Here is a 16,047-nt window from a genome sequence, read left to right on the forward strand (position 1 = left end):
GTAGGAAGATTCATCCTACCTTACTTTTGGTCTCTGAAATCTCCTTTGGAATCAGAAGTAACCCAAAACAAGTCGTTAAAGCTTTTCTCTGGGGAAAACTGATGTTTTAAAAATGAGGTCCAAGTTTTTTCCAACAACAGAAAGCAAATGTGCACCTGCACATCCATCGAGCACATGCGAGGTGCCGAGCACATGGCCAGGTGTGAAGAGTCAAATGAAAGCTTTTTCCTGCCATCCAGAATCTTCAGTTCCCTAGGGAAGCAGACAAACAGGAGAACTGAAGAAGTGGGATCAGGGGTGTGAGGGGCTTCGCAGAGGCAGTGCTGGGCAGCGGCTGTTGGGACCTGCTCAAAGGGGACAGCTGAGTTTGGGAGGAAACTAGTAAGAAAAATGGGTGGAGGGGAGGCATTTGCCACAGTGCGGCAAGTGCTGTGACTTTATTCTTATCTCAGACCCAGGCTGGAGTACAGCGGTGTAATCATCGCGCACTGCAGGCTTCACTCCTGGGCTCAAGTGATTCTCCTGTCTCAGCCTCCCGAGTAGCTGGGACTATATAAGCTCATGTCACTACACCTGGCTAATTTTTTATTTTTATTTTCAGCAGAGACGAGGTCTGGCTATGCTGCCCAGGCTAAAAATAATTTATTTAAATGAGGGACAGAGTTATGCGTGATACAGATGTGAAGAAGGAGACCCTCAGCCCCTTTCACTGTTTTGAGTATCCTCAAATGTGCAGCCCTCATGGCAGGACCTCAGGAGCCTGCAGGAGCCCAGCCCACTGTCTTTAGAAGGCAGCCTCAGAGCCCTCCTGTCCATCCTTCACGAGGGGAGGCAGTGGGGTCAAGCATTTTTCTAGCCAGAAATAGTACTCTTCTTGAGTGGAATTCTAGGAACAGAATGTTTGCCTTCTCTTCACATTTCCAGTGGGTTTCTTTAAAAAGTAAGAAGTTGAGCCTCAGGAAACCACTGGGCTGCGCCACCCCTGAAGGCTGCCAGGTTGGTCATCGAAGCAGGAAGGAACTCAAAATAAATGGCAAGGAGCTTGAGAAGCAGAACAAAGGTGTGGATGGGAGCTGGGCGCAGTGGCTCAAGCCTGTAATCCCAGCCCTTTGGGAGACTGAGGCAGGTGATCACTCTAGGTCAGGAGTTCGAGACTAGCTTGGCTAACATGGTGAAACTCCACCTCTACTAAAAATACAAAAAAATTAGCCAGGCGTGGTGAGTGCTGGTAATCCCAGCTACTTGGGAGGCTGAGACAGGAGAATTGCTTGAAACTGGGAGGCGGAGGTTGCAGTGAGCTGAGATGGAGCCACTGCACTCCAGCCTGGGTGACAAAGCAAGACTCTATGTCCAAAAAAAAAAAAAAAAAAAGTGTGGATGGGAAGGATGGACAACAAGTGACATTGTGCATATTATGGGCTGCTGGGGAAGCCATGGGGAGCTGCGTAAAGATTCTAAACGAAGAAACAACAAAATCAACACGGACTTTTATGAAAGATTGAAGAAGTCCATGGGGCAAGCAGGCGGGTGGAGCAAGGGGAGCGCAAAGGCTGTGGACGCCAAGGCGAGGCTGCAGCGAGTGGCGGCTGATGCGGGGCGCCTCTTCTTTGGGAGCAGTGCCTCAGTTTCCTTTTTGCACAATCCCTTCTCCCCCAGGTTGCAGGCTTCCCATCGGGGTCTTCCATGGGCTACCTCCTGCAGCTGACAGTAAGCGTGTGAGCCAAGTTCCTCTCGTGCCAGGGCTTGGAATCGGGCAGACTGGCTCAATCATGAGGAACAATTGGGGTTCTGTGTTTCTCCTGCCTGGATCTGCCCCACCTTGTGCTTCCCAACCATGGTTCTCCAGCCTCCCTGGCATCCCTGTCCTTCTGTGAGCTCCTCACCTGTGTGCCTTCCCTTCAACACCTTGTCTGCTACAAAAACCAACAAACCCCCCTCAGTGATACTAAAGCTATGCAGTTATCAGGTGCAAAGTAAACACAGACACTTGGCAGCAGTAATGGAGGAAGATCTGAGAGGCATAGGAAGTAGCAGGGGAGTGGGAGGAAGGAGGCTGGGATGCTTCGAGGATCCAGGGACTACAAGGGGAAGCAGCGGGCAGGCAGCGGGAGAGGAACATCTTGTCCCTGTGAACTGCCCAATGCTGTGGCACGTTCTGGTGCGCAGTGGTTCGTGGCCAGCCTGGCTTTTAGCAAGACGTCTGAGTGGGAGATGCAGGTTTGCCAGCGCCAGGTGTGCATGTGGCCAGACACCAAGGCTTTGAAGGCAATAGTCTTGGGAGAGCACGTGTGAGAAGAGCAGGGGCTGCACGTGGACGCCCGGGGAACGGGAAAGTCTCGGGAAATGGACACAAGGAGAGCAGGGTGGTGGGGTCACAGAAGCCAGAGGAGTGTGGGCTTCCAGGGAAAGAGGTCTGCAGTGTGGAAGGCCATAGAGAAGTGACATACAGACCGGAAAGGTGACCAGATTTGGCAGCTCGAGGGTGATTTGCAGCTTCCACACAGATCGCTTTCATCAAGTGCTGCAGATGAGTTTGAGGCATGCCCTCAGCAAGCAAACGGACATAGGCTGGGTGGCTCCCGTTATGGGTGCCCATGCTTGCTGCTTTGCCTTGGTGGAAGACTATCCCTGCATCGGATCTGGACGCCTCCTGTTATGGGCTGCATGTCTGTGTCCTCCTCCCAGATTCACACCTGGAAACCACAACCCCCAATGGCATCGTATTTGGAAGCAAGGTGAGTGGGAGGTGATTAGGTCATGAGGGTGAAGCCTTCGTGAATGGGATTGATGCCTTTCTAAAAGAGGCCCCAGAAAGACGATGTCTCTCTGCTCTGTGAGGATACAAAGAAAAGCCTGGTCTGTCAACCAGGAAGCGAGCCCTCCCCAGAACCCAACCACGGCAGCGCCTGGATCCCAGCCTCCAGCCTCTAGAATGGTGAGAGGTAAACCTCTGTTGTCTGAGTCGTCAGTCTAGGTGGTGGGCTGTCACAGGCTGCACAGACTGAGGTGCTTGGTTTAGGCCGAGCTCTTGGGTGGGCCACACGGTGTGGACTGGACACTCTGCATTTGGCCACCAAATTCGGCCTCCTGCAGATCTTTAGTCCACTGTCAGGGCTGGTCCCCAGACTTCTCGGAGTCTGCATTCAGTCCCTGAAGACTTCCGCATCTTCCACACATGACCTGCAGAGGCTGAAACGGAGCTGGCTGGGTTGCAGTGCGTTGTGAGGTGGACGGACTACCAGTCCCTGCTAGTCTCTTGAAGTTTGACTGGTTAAGGGAGGGCATTCTTACGGGAGAATTTATAGTGCTGTTAATTTAAATATAAACTATAACAATATTTTGTAAGTGATTTTGTATATTTTTTCATTTAACATGATAATACCTTTTATATAACTTTAAAAACCACTCCTTATAACACAGTTTCAGTGAGTGCATACAATTCCATTGTAATCTCTCTCAAAGCTTCCGAGGGCCATGGGAGTGATGTGAACCAGAGGGGCCGAGGGTGCAGGGTGGGGCTCTGGGGGCAAATGTGGGCTCAGGCTGGATGGGGCTGCTGCTGGGGATCGGGGACAGCACCGTGTCGGCAGCCCTGTGGGATTAGGGAGAAAAGATGGGTCTCAAACACTCGGCCTGCTTCCCCCTTAAGACATTTGCTGAATTTTGAGGCTGTGCTGGGAGGGAAGACTTTTAAAAAGCTAAACGAATTATATCTGAATCTCATTCTGGAAGTTTCTGCAGTCTGCCAGTGCAAAGACAAGACCTTGACCTCAGGGGCCGGGAAGCCCGGCAGGTGCTTGTGAAACGCCCGAGTCACACCTATCACCTCCGTAGGCTGAGTAAGGCTGGGTTGCAGTTTTGGTAAGTCTCGGTGAACATCAATTCCTCCAAATCTCCAGTCCCCTTCCTTTTTAGGACTTCTCCATCGGCGACTCCTTCCGTCTGGCTGCTGTTCCTCCCCTCTGTGTCTCCTCACTCCCTCTGTTTCCTAGGTCTCATCTCAAATGCTGCTTCCTGAGGGAGACTTTCCCCAAGCCTTCCCCATCCCGGTCTGGTCCCATCTGTGTGTTGTGTGGTCTGAGGCCACCATTCCCTCCACCTTTCCCTCACAGCACTTTTCTCCATTTGTAAATGTCCTGGACGTGTTCGCTCAGTCGTTTGCGTCATGACTGTCACATGAATAAGATCACAGCTGTATCGTTCTCAACTGTACTGTACTGAAGGGTCACATGGTGCCAATTAGAATCCAGATTCTTGGGCCTTCACATGAGAGGTTCTGATCCAGGAGGTCTTGGGTCAGGGCCAGGAGTCTGCGTTTACCTGGTCCAGGATCGAATTCAGGATCACACGTTGCATTTACTTGTCATGTTTCTTGATTCTTACTTAATCTGGAACAGATCCACAGTCTCTGTTTTGTTATGGCCTTGTCACTTTGTGGTGACCTTGTCACTTTTGAAGAGCGCTGGCCACTTATTTTGCAGACTGTTGCTCAGTTTGTCTGAGGGCTCTGCTGTGCATTCTGGGCAGGGAACCCCAGGAGGGATGTCTTCTCCATACCTCAGTCGGGAGGCCACCATCAGTTTGTCCTGTTCCTGCTGATGGTAACTTTTAACACTTGGTGGATAGGGCACCTTCCAGGTCTCCTCACTGGGAAGTCCCTCTGCCCTTTGTAATATGTATCTGTGTAGGGAGAGACACTTCGAGACTGTGTGAATATGCTGTTCCTAATCACACGTTCCCCCACAAGCTTAGCATCCATCGATGGTTCTTGCTGAATTAGTATTACGGTCGGTGCCAAATGATGACTGTATGACTCCACAATTCTGCATCTATTACTTGTGATGCTACTGCAAGGAAGAGCTTTCACTAGTTCCCATTTATTTATGCATTCAATTATTTACGCCAGGATGGAACCCTGGTTTTTCATTTTATTCTACAAATTATAATTCATTATTATTACTTATGATGTTCAAAATGTCACAGATTTGGCCTTTGGAAAACCCTTCGAGTTTTAGAGCATCTGGTCAAAATGCTGTTTCCCAAATGTTCCTAGGCTGGTTCTCATCTTGCCCACTCCTCTTCAGCATGGCTATGTCATTTATCTATTTATTTATTATTTGTGTGTGTGTGAGAGATGGAGTCTGACTCTGTTGCAGGTCTGGAGTGCACTGGCACACTCTTGGCTCATGGCAACCTCCACCTCCTGAGTTCAAGCGATTCTCCTGCCTCAGCCTCTGGAATAGCGCGGACCACAGTCACCTGCCACTATACCAGGCTATTTTGTTTGTTTGTTTTTTGTGTTTTTTGTAGAGACAGGGTTTCACTATGTTGGCCAGGCTGGTCTCGAACTCCTGACCTAGTGATTCCCCTATGTCATCTATTTCTAATACAGCTGGGTCAGTTAGTTCCTATTTGTATTCCATGTGGGTCCTTCCCACTTATGTATTTATGTCATTTATCTTGAATGGTTAGCTTGGTTCCAAAAGTCGGAACTAAAGAGCAGATGAACAGAGAGCACACTATGTTTTCTTCTCCTTCTTACGTGAAGGCGACCCCATCCTGCAGCGACGTCATAGTTTACTCAACTCCTGTCCTACACGTGGGCATTTCGATTACTTCCACAAGATTCCGAGGGCAAACAGCGCCACAGTGAGTCATCTTGTGTGTATGTAGGTCCACGCTGTCGGAGGTATGTTTTTAGAGTGGACTCCTAGGGGCAGGTGACTGAACATGACTGCAGTTGTCATTTTGTTAGATGTTGTGAATTGCTCCCCAGAGTCGTGCCGGCTTTCACTCCCATCAGCAGTGTGAGAGTTACTTATTCCCCATGCCCTCATCAGAAGGAGGCATTGCTGGCCAGGCGTGGTGGCTCACACTTGTAATCCCAGCACTTTGGGAGGCCAAGGAGGGCAGATCACTTGAGGTCAGGAGTTCAAGACCAGCCTGGCCAACACGGAGAAACCCCGTCTCTACAAAAAAATACAAAATTTAACTGGGCGTGGTGGTGTGCACCTGTAATACCAGCTACTAGGGAGGCTGAGGCAGGAGAATTGCTTGAACCGGGAGGCAGAGGTTTCAATGAGCCAAGACTGCACCATTGCACTCCAGCCTGGGTGAGAAAAGAAAAAAGAAGAAGAAAGAAGAAAGAAAAGAAAAGAAGAGGAAGAGGAAGAGGAAGAAGGTGTTTTCATACTGATTTTCGCTGATAGGCAAGAAATGGTATCTCCATGTGGTTTCAGATTGCATTATTTCTAGTGGTGAGTAAGGCAGAACTTTTTTTTCTTTTTTTTTTTTTTTTTTTTTGAGACGGAGTTTCGCTCTTGTTACCCAGGCTGGAGTGCAATGGCGCGATCTTGGCTCACCGCAACCTCCGCCTCCTGGGTTCAGGCAATTCTCCTGTCTCAGCCTCCGGAGTAGCTGGGATTACAGGCACGTGCCACCATGCCCAGCTAATTTTTTTTTGTATTTTTAGTAGAGATGGGGTTTCTCTCGACCTCGTGATCCGCCCGCCTCGGCCTCCCAAAGTGCTGGGATTACAGGCTTGAGCCACCGCGCCCGGCCGGTTTTTTCTTTTTTTAAAGACGAAGTCTTGCTCTGTTGCTAAGCTGGAGTGCAGTGTTGCAATCTTGGCTCACTGCAACCTCTGCCTCCGGGGTTCAAGCAATTCTCCTGCCTCAGCGTCCCGAATAGCTTAGACTACAGGCACATGCCACCATGCCCAGGTAATTTTTATATTTCTAGTAGAGAAGGGGTTTTGCCATGTTGGCCAGGCTAGTCTCAAACTCCTGACCTCGTGATCTGCCTGCCTTGGGCTCCCAAAGTGCTGGGATTACCGGCATGAGCCACCATGCCCAGTCTGAGGTAGAACATTTTTTATATGATGAGGATCATTTTGACACCTCTTTTGTGAATTATATGTTCATACATTTTCTAAAATTTTTCTTTTGTTTTTTGGTTGTTTTCTTTCCATTTTAAAGACGTCTTCATAGGTTGGAGCCATGAGTCCTTCATCCATGAATTGTGTTACAAATATTTTCTACCAATTTGTTAGGCTTTTTTGTTTCCTTTATGATACTTTGCCAAACAGCTTTATTTTATTTTATGTGGTAAATGTATTATTCTTTTTTAATTGCCTCTGGATTTCAGGTTATAGTTAGAAAGACTCACCATGGAGGTTGAATATGAATTTAACCATATTTTCTTCAAGTACTTTTATTATTTTGTTTTAAAAATATTTAGATCCCTGATCCACTGAGAGTTTATCTTTATGTTTGATGTGACATATGAATCTAATTTTATCTTTTTCCCAAAGGCCACCAGTTGTCTCATTCAACTGATTGAAACACTCGTCCCTACTCCAGTGCTGTAAGATGGTGCTGCTGCCAGACACTGAGTTTCCACATGTGGTTTGCTCATTTCAGGACCCTCTATTCAATTCCTCTGTTCAGTTTGTCTATTCCTACATCGACACTGCAACACCGCACTGTTTTCTTTAAAGCAGATTTATAGTATTGTTTCCATTCATTCTCACAAGCGTTTTCTTGAGACAGATTTTTGCTCTTGTTGCCCCCGCAAGCTGGAGTGCAGTGGCACGATCTCAGCTCACTGCAGCCTCTGCCTCCTGGGTTCAAGTGATTCTCCTGCCTCAGCCTCCTGAGTAGCTGGGACTACAGGCATGTGCCACCACACCCGGCTAATTTTTTTGTATTTTTAGTAGAGACAGGGTTTCTCCATGTTGGCCAGACTGGCCTTGAACGCCTGACCTCAGTTGATCCACCTGCCTCGGCCTTCCAAAGTGCTGGGATTTATAGGCGTGAGCCACTGTGCCCAGCCTCACAAATTTTTATTCTAACTTCTGAAATGGAAATCAGAGTTCTCTTGTGGATTATTAAGCGGGATTCTTAAGTGAAAGCACTTGGCCTTTTGAAAGCTTCTAGAAAATAGCAATGTTCCTTCCCTTACTCAATGTGACTGCTTATTTTGATTGCACCCTTACTTTTAGGAATATTTACCAGAGAGCCATTGGTAAGTATAAATTTGAGCCTTAACTTCCAAAGTCTGATATGGAGGAAAGGAAAAAGATCAGACAGCCGGCTGGTCCACGTGGCCTGAGCTGCCATGCCTAGGCTGTCTTTCTCCAGTAGCAGAGGTGGGTGCCATGGGGTGATTTGAGGCTCCCAGGCCTCCAGAGGCCTCAGTCAGAACTGGCTTGCTGTCCCGTCCACCAGTCCCAAGCGCCACCCACATTTAAGAGATGGGGAACGGGCATGGGTCCAAGAGAAGGGGGAAAAATTGAGCCTCTTTTTGGCGATGAATCTAGTGCACGCCTCTGAGTTGCCCGCCACTGCAGTAACAAATCACGACAGCGCAGTGACTCACGCGACACAGGCCCCTTCCCCGCAGCGCAGTGGCTCACGCGACACAGGCCCCTTCCCCGCAGCGCAGTGGCTCATGCGACACAGGCTCCTTCCCTTACAGCCCTGGAGCCCGGAAGTCTGCCGTGACGGCGTTGGCGGGCCGTGCTTCTCCTGGAGGCCCCTGTGCTCCCGAGGCCTGAACCCCTCCTTGCAGCCCTCCACCCTCTCACTCCACCCTCACAGCTCCCAGTACTGACTCCTGCCTCTCCACCTAAAGGGACCCCCAAGATCATCTGGGATGACCTGCCCATGCCAACAGCCTTCGTTTAGTCACATTGCAAAGTTCCTTCTGCCATGTAAGGTGACATATTCACAAGTTCGGGGATTAGGACGCGAACATCTTGGGCAGAGGCGGGGACCTACTATTCAGGCTACCGAAAAATGTAAGAAGTTAATTTTTCCTTTTGTAGGTCCAAAGTAGCCCCATATAGCTCAGTCCAACAAAACATTCACACGCTGGCCCTCCATGGGAGCCCTGGCGTGTAAATGCTCTCCCCTGCGCCTTGCAGTATTTGCACTGGAGCATGATCCTGGAGTGGGTGGAGGGGCTCCTAGAGGAGTCAGGGTGACCTTGAGTGGGCAGGCCGAGAAGCCAGGGTACTCCCCAGGGATCAGCTGCCTTTGGCTGGTGTTTCTGAGTGAAGACCAAGTATACACAGAGGAAGGTTTTGGCTCCCACAAGCAAAGTAGGAATTCCACCCGATTCATTTATTTGGTGACACTGTTTTGCGTTTTGAAAAACTGTGGTAGTATTTTCTTTTCCTGAACTGTGGAGCCATCACCAGGAGCTGGGACTGCGGTGGATTCCTGTTGGATGTCCCTTATGTTTCTCTGGTGTCCTGTGTTATTGTGCACGCAGGGCCTTCCCACATCTCCCCTCCTGGGCGCGTGATGGCATGCGTGGTGATGCTGCTGTCAGCTCAGCTCACATTTGGAGCACACAGCTTCTGGGAACTGGAAAGCTATAGAGGATAATTTCATGGCTGGAGTTCCCGTTTATCTAGGGGTGCTCCAAACAGTGGAGCGAGTGTCTCCCATGATCTGGGAAGGTCTGCCACAGAACGAGAGATGCAGTCGGTCCCGAGGCATTGGCAGGCATCCCTCCCTCTCAGTCTGCCCTGGACACCATCGCCACAGTTCCACGCTGTTAACAGGCCGAGGCTGCAGGCCACGTGCCTGACTTGAATGCAAAGAAACAAACTGAGAGATAATGTCTTCAAAGGAAGCTGGAAGGGAGATGGCTACTGAAATTTTCACCCACGATTTAAAAGGTGCCCCTCAAAAAACATCCAGATCACCAGATGTAGTCTCTGAAGACTGAAGGGGAGGAGGACATGCATGTCCCTCCATGGGGAAGCAGAAAGTGCTAGGAGGCAGCAAGCAGATAACTCTCCTGGTCAATGAAAGTCTCAACTTGGAGAATTTTGAAATCACCACTGCCTGGGAATTGAGTCCGAGGAGTTCCTGAGGGTTCCCAAGCGTGGAGCACCAGCTCAGGCATCCTTCAGTGCTGCTTCCAGACTTGATCCATGGGGCCCAACTCTCCCAGGGGCCAGGAGACTCAAGCCACCCGCAGCCTTGCCTGCAGCTTCCCGGACAGAAGAGAGCAAGGGCAGGGGGACTCAGACCCGCTCTATGCAGTCAATGGAAACTTACAAAACCTATCTCCTTGATGAATTCCTACTTGATTTGATTTGACCTAGTTGCAGATTTTTGTTTTTATCTAATGATGAGAAAAATAAGTTTTTTTTTTTGTTTTTTTTTTTTTTGAGATGGAGTTTCACTCTTGTTGCCCAGGCAATGGCACGATCTTGGCTCACTGCAACCTCTGCCTCCTGGGTTCAAGCGATTCTCCTGCCTCAGCCTCCCAAGTATCTGGGATTACAGGCGCCCAGCACAATGCCAGGCTAATTTTTTGTATTTTTAGTAGAGATAGGGTTTCACCATGCTGGCCAGGCTGCTCTCCGACTTCTCACTTCAGGCGATCCCCCTGCCTAGGCCTCCCAAAGCGCTGGGATCACAGGCGTGAGCCCCCGCGCCTGGCCAGATTATTTTTGTTTTAAAAAAACAGCAGTTTGAAAACAAAAACAAAAACAAAACAGCAGTTTGAATCACATTGAAGGCCGTGAACAGAAGGAGGCGAAGTAGCAGGTCTGTCAGGAAAGCCAGTGGCCTCAGCAAGCCACAGCCACTAAGGAGGCTCTGAAGGGCTGTGCGTCCAGGCTCAGTGGAGCTGTGCTTCTCACATCATGGGTCACTCTACTCCTGAGTGAGGGATCGAGTCTTTTTAGCGGGTCCCGACCAGCATTTTACAAAATGAAACATGGCATGTAGTACAGAACAGAATGAAAACGACCAGAAGAGACTGCACCTAGCTCACGTGTTTCCTCATGAAAACGTCGTTTCCTATGTGTATAGCGTGCGTGTTCCGTGTCACCAAAGTGTAAAAGTCCTTGTATGCCACCGTTTGAAGGAAAAGAAAGCGACCGTGCAAGAGTTGCTGGGGAGTCTGTGGGGAGGGCGATTGGTACTTCAGCTCCTCGTTACTGGGCATAATGAAAAGGAAAGCCCTGAGCTGCGGGAAGCAGAGGCTTTCTGAGGATGCACCACTGAGCAGCATTTTAAAAACGCAACTCCTTTCGTTCTTTCCACAGAGCTCTGTACATTCTGTCATCTGTGCACAGGACGGGCCGCTGCTGGTACCAAGTCACTTCGGATGGAAGTTTCCAATATTGCTGTCATTCTACTTCCCCTTCCTTCCCGGGACACTGGGGATAAAGGAGAATTCCTTTTCTTCCTTAGGGCAGCAACAACGCATTAAAAAGATCCTCAAATGGCAAGATAAAGGTACGCCTTTCTTCTCCATATGGGGGGCTGAAATGAAAATTAATGCAGCGCAGGTATTTGTTAAAAGTAAGTTTTAAATCTGATTGACTGGAACCGCCGCTTGGGCTACTGCATGAATTAATTAGTGACCTAATTGGCCTTGTTTCCAAAAAGCCACAGCTAGATTCAGGCAACAGCCCCGCCTTACGCACGAGAATCGTGTGCGCCCGGGAGGCGGAGTTCGCGGTGAGCCGGGATGGCCACTGCGCTCCAGCCTGGGCGACAGAGGGAGACTCCGGCCCTCCGTAGATAAATACGTCAGTGCTGTAAACCTTTGTGTATGGGTTTTGTGTGGACCGAGGTTTTCATGTTTCTTTGGTAAATACTGAGCAGTGGAATCTGTGGGTAATAAGAGAAGCTTGTTTACCTGTAAAGCGAGGCCAGAGGCTTTCCAAAGTGCCTGCGCCGTTTTGCGCTCACACCAGCAGAATGCGGCAGAAGGTGCTCTAGATCCGTCAGTGGTTGGTTTTGGCAGGTTTAAAAAAAAAAAAAAAAAAAAAAAATTAGGCCAGGGGCGGTGGCTCACGCCTGTAATCCCAGCACTTTGGGAGGCCGAGGTGGGCGGATTGCCTGAGCTCAGGAGTTCGAGACTAGCCTGGGCAACACAGTGAAACCCCGTCTCTACTAAAACAAAAAATTAGCGGGGCGTAGCGGGGCGCATCTGTAGCCCCAGCTACTCGAGAGGCCGAGGCAGGAGAATCGCTTGAACCCAGGAGGCGGAGGTTGCAGTGAGCCGAGATCGCGCCATTGCACTCCGGCCTCCAATAAGGAAATAAATAAACAAGCCCTTTTAATAGATGGCTTGCAGTTTTCCATTATGGTTCAATTTGCTTTTCCCGAATGAGGACTTCCATGAGCGAGTTTGCCCTCCATACACCCTCTTTGGTGACATGTCTGTTCGCACCTTCTGCTCATATCTTAAACTGGGTTTTCTTATGATCCAGTTTTGATAATTCTTTTTATAAAGTGAATACAAGTCCTTATCGGATATGTGCTTTGCAAACGATTTTCTTCCAGTCTCTGCTCGTCCATTCATATTCCTAAGTGTCTTTCAAAAAGCAGAAGTTTTAAATTCCGATGAAGCCCAGTTTTTCAATTTGTGTGTGTGCGGGGGGTGGGGGGGGGTTATATTTTTAGTGTCCTGAGTAATACTTGTCTAACCCAAGGTTGATAAGACTTTCCTCTATGTTTTCTTCTAGAAGTTTTATGATTTTAGATTTTACATTTAAGTATGATCATTTTGAGTTAATTTTTAGTATGGGTCACAGCTCATATTTTCATTAAAATTATTTTCTGATATAAAATGTCGTGCAGGCTCGTTGTAGAAAGCATAAAATGGAGAAAGCAGTAAAAGTACCCACAGCTCAACCATAAGTGAGAACCAATTACAATTTATCTCCCTCTTTTTCTTTCTTTTCTTTTTTTTTTTTTTTTTTTTTTTGAGATGGAGTCTCACGCTGTCACCCAGGCTGGGTGCAGTGACATGATCTCAGCTCACTGCAACCTCCCGGGTTCAAGCGGTTCTTCTGCCTCAGCCTCCCGAGTAGCTGGGATTATAGGAATGTGCCACCACAGCTGGCTAATTTTTGTTTTTTCAGGAAAGACAGGGTTTCATCATATTGGCCAGGCTGGTCTCAAACTCCTAACCTCGTGATTCACCCGCTGGACCTCCCAAAGTGCTGGGATTACAGGCGTGAGCCACCCCGCCCGGCCTTATCTCCCTCTTTTATGTGCAGTGTGTGCTTTCACATAGTTCAGACCATACTGTACTGCCAGTAAATTGAAGTCTCTTTTAATGGTTTTATTGCTCCTAAAACAAGTTTGTTGCATAAAACTTAAAAACATAGATAAGCAAAATAATAGCATGACAATATCATTAATCCTACTATTTAGAGAGAGCTTACCTTTATCCTCTCAGATGCTTAGCTCTGAAAGTGTGTATGGGCATTATTTTATTGACTAAATATATACAGTCATATAAATATAATTTAGTTACTATTCTTTTGCAATATTTAGAATGTGTTCTGTGTTTTACTGTTACATGTACTGTTGGAGTGAATAATCTTGACTCTGTATTTTGGATTTTAGATTTTTTTTCTTTGGTTACTGTCCCAAGAGTGTTGCTAATAAGCCAAAGACTACGAACATTTTTAAAGCGTCTGGGTCTCTGGCTCCATTTTCCCTCAGAAAGTTTGGATCAATTTATTTTCTCTCATGTGGGATTCATTATTAATACATTTTGGTGTGCAATAATTTGATTGTAAAGTGTGACATCTCAGTGGGGTTTTTTTTTTTTTGGACTTGATTGCTACTGAGGTTAAACATTTTTTCCAGTGTCGACTATCCTTTGTGACGGCTTCTTTTGCGATTTTTCTGCTTTTCCTTTAAGTATAAGTGAGCGTCTCCGTAGGGGGCATACTCAGGCGAATTCACCTTCAGATATAAAACATCACAAAGTCCTGTCAGCTCGACATTACCACTTAGTATAATGTGCAGGAGAGACAAGGAAAATGTATTTCTATCAATCTTGGTGTTGTTGGCTTCTTGATTTTCTGAAAAATAGGAGAGACGAAGTAGATTTTTTGACCTTTGAATTCTTCAATTACCATGCCAAGCTTTCAAGACAATTAAGACATAAATATTCTTTACATAGGATCTCAGCCTTCTTAATCCCTGATTGAGGCTTTGCGCAGCAGGCGCGTGGTGCTGGGCAAAAGCATTGTCTCAGAGGACGCAAACGTGTTAATAAAAGGTGGGTTGTCAAATGTGTTTAGAAGGAAAATAACGGCGAGAGAACATAATTTGCCTTTCTCACGTGTCCTGACGCTATCACGGTAGGCTTCGAACGCCCCTCGAGCTCCGGCTTGGTTTCTGCTCTTCGTGAGCCTCGGTGCTGCCATCTGCTGGCCGTCCTGGGCACTGCGTGCGAACGGCTCCTGAGAAAGGACCAGTTTTAGAACGTGGGGCTGAAACGATGCAATGAGGGTTTAAGGGGTTCTATATTTCTGGATAATATGCAATGCAATGTATGAGCACGTATTGTTAAATATGACCTGTTGATTGATTCAAAATGGAACTAATGCTTCAAAAACCATCCAAATTTACAGTTGGATGCTCCCATACTGCTTCTGCAAGAACTTTGATGGGCATGGAGACGGTGAGGATTACAAGGAGGAGCTGGAGATCTTGTTGACGTCATGTAAAGGATCCTTAAACAGCAGAGTTGGTCGAGGCGTTTAGGGAATGCTTGAGTAGCTGGAACTCCTCAGGGAAGTCATCCCGTTGAAGGCTGCACGCTTTCTTTGTGTCATCTGTTCAAAAGGAAATCAGAGGTGGGGCCGGAAATTCAGACCGGGCTGGGTAGATATATTCTGCTTTAGAAAAATAGGATTTTCGAAACTCGAATTCGTAAGGTGAATAATTTAAAAGTAGCACTTGGTTAATTGCATTACAAACGAATTTTTCTGTTTGGGAAAATATGCTTCATATGTCTTTCAAATAGTTCTTTTGTTCACTCAGAATAATTGGGTTAACACGTTCTTCAGAAAATCATCCATTTCAGGGGTACAGGAATAGCAGTATCTTAAAACTACTTTGAAGTGCAAGATCTTATTAATCTTTCTTATTCTTACGTGCAAAGTTTGCATGGGTTAAATAGTGAGAGTAAAGGGAGATGCGTTTGCAAATCAGTTTCAAACTGAAATATGACTCGTCAAATACCCTTTAGTATTTGATGAAAGATGCGCATTTTTCTTTTCCTTTCTAGTCAGAAAATTTTCTTTCACAATCAATTTCCTGCTGGGAGAGCAAGAGGGCTGATCTCTGGGAGCAGAACAGACCCATTTAGGCCATTTCAAAAATTCGGTGCACGTGGCAAGGCCAGTCTGAGACCCAGTCAATGATTCACAGTTTAGAAAGATATGCCTGCGTGTAGATCCAAGCTCTCAACTTAATGTTTATTTGGTCTAAGTTTGTATTCTCATTAGGAGCTCTCAGTCCATCAAATGGGTATTGGGAAAGAAAACCAAACAAAATCAAAATGAGCTTTGGGAACCACACCTCAGCGTAGGCCTGGGCTGTCACTCTCCACCTCACATTGCCATGCTTACGTGTTTTTTAGTGTGTGAGGAGCCCTTCTCATAGGGCCTGACCACCAGCAGCCAGGACGGGACACTGAGACACAGGGTGTTCAGCACAGACACCCTCCAGCTGCTCAGTGCTGAGGGGCATTTGTGAGCTTGCTGCGGTGGTTTGGAAGAAGCCCCAAAGCTGGACACCCTGTTGGTAGATGGTTGTGTGATATGTCCGGCTGGGTGAGGCTTGGGGGACTAAGGTGATCCAGGTGGCCTTTAAGAGATTTGCAGTTGAGGAGTATTTTTGGCTGATGAGTAAGTCTCCGGAATCCTGCCTGCTTTGGACAGCAAAAAGAACATTCCCCACCTTCCAGAGATGAGGCCTCCACGCCGCAAACAGAAAGGAAAACTGGCAACTTCAGAAGGCATCATTTTAGGGATCTGAAGGTAAATGAATATGCACATATTTTTAGATGCAAAATGTGTCTGGATGATTTTAGAACAGTTTTGCATCTCTGTTGCTTTTGAAGCTCCCGCAGGTACAAAACGCAGCCATTTGCCTAAACACCTGCTTAGTGTGTTGATCTGGTTGGATGAAAGAGCAGAACTATGAAAAATCACTCTGACAAGCATTCCTCTCATCTGCAGGCAGTAAACCGTCTTAAAATCTG

At 47.5% G+C, this 16,047-nt stretch overlaps 1 protein-coding gene across 1 annotated transcript in view; it reads left to right on the forward strand.

Moving 5' to 3' along the window:
* The window catches only part of CNPY1 (canopy FGF signaling regulator 1), a 118,759-nt gene that overhangs the window by 18,215 nt on the left and 84,497 nt on the right, over positions 1 to 16,047 (forward strand). Inside the window, exon 2 of the mRNA XM_074378860.1 lies at positions 11,072 to 11,264. The gene's annotated coding sequence lies outside the window, so the exon portion shown is untranslated. The remainder of the gene's footprint in view (positions 1 to 11,071; positions 11,265 to 16,047) is intronic.

Source organism: Saimiri boliviensis, chromosome 10 (assembly GCF_048565385.1).
Source record: "Saimiri boliviensis isolate mSaiBol1 chromosome 10, mSaiBol1.pri, whole genome shotgun sequence".
Taxonomy (NCBI): domain Eukaryota; kingdom Metazoa; phylum Chordata; class Mammalia; order Primates; family Cebidae; genus Saimiri; species Saimiri boliviensis.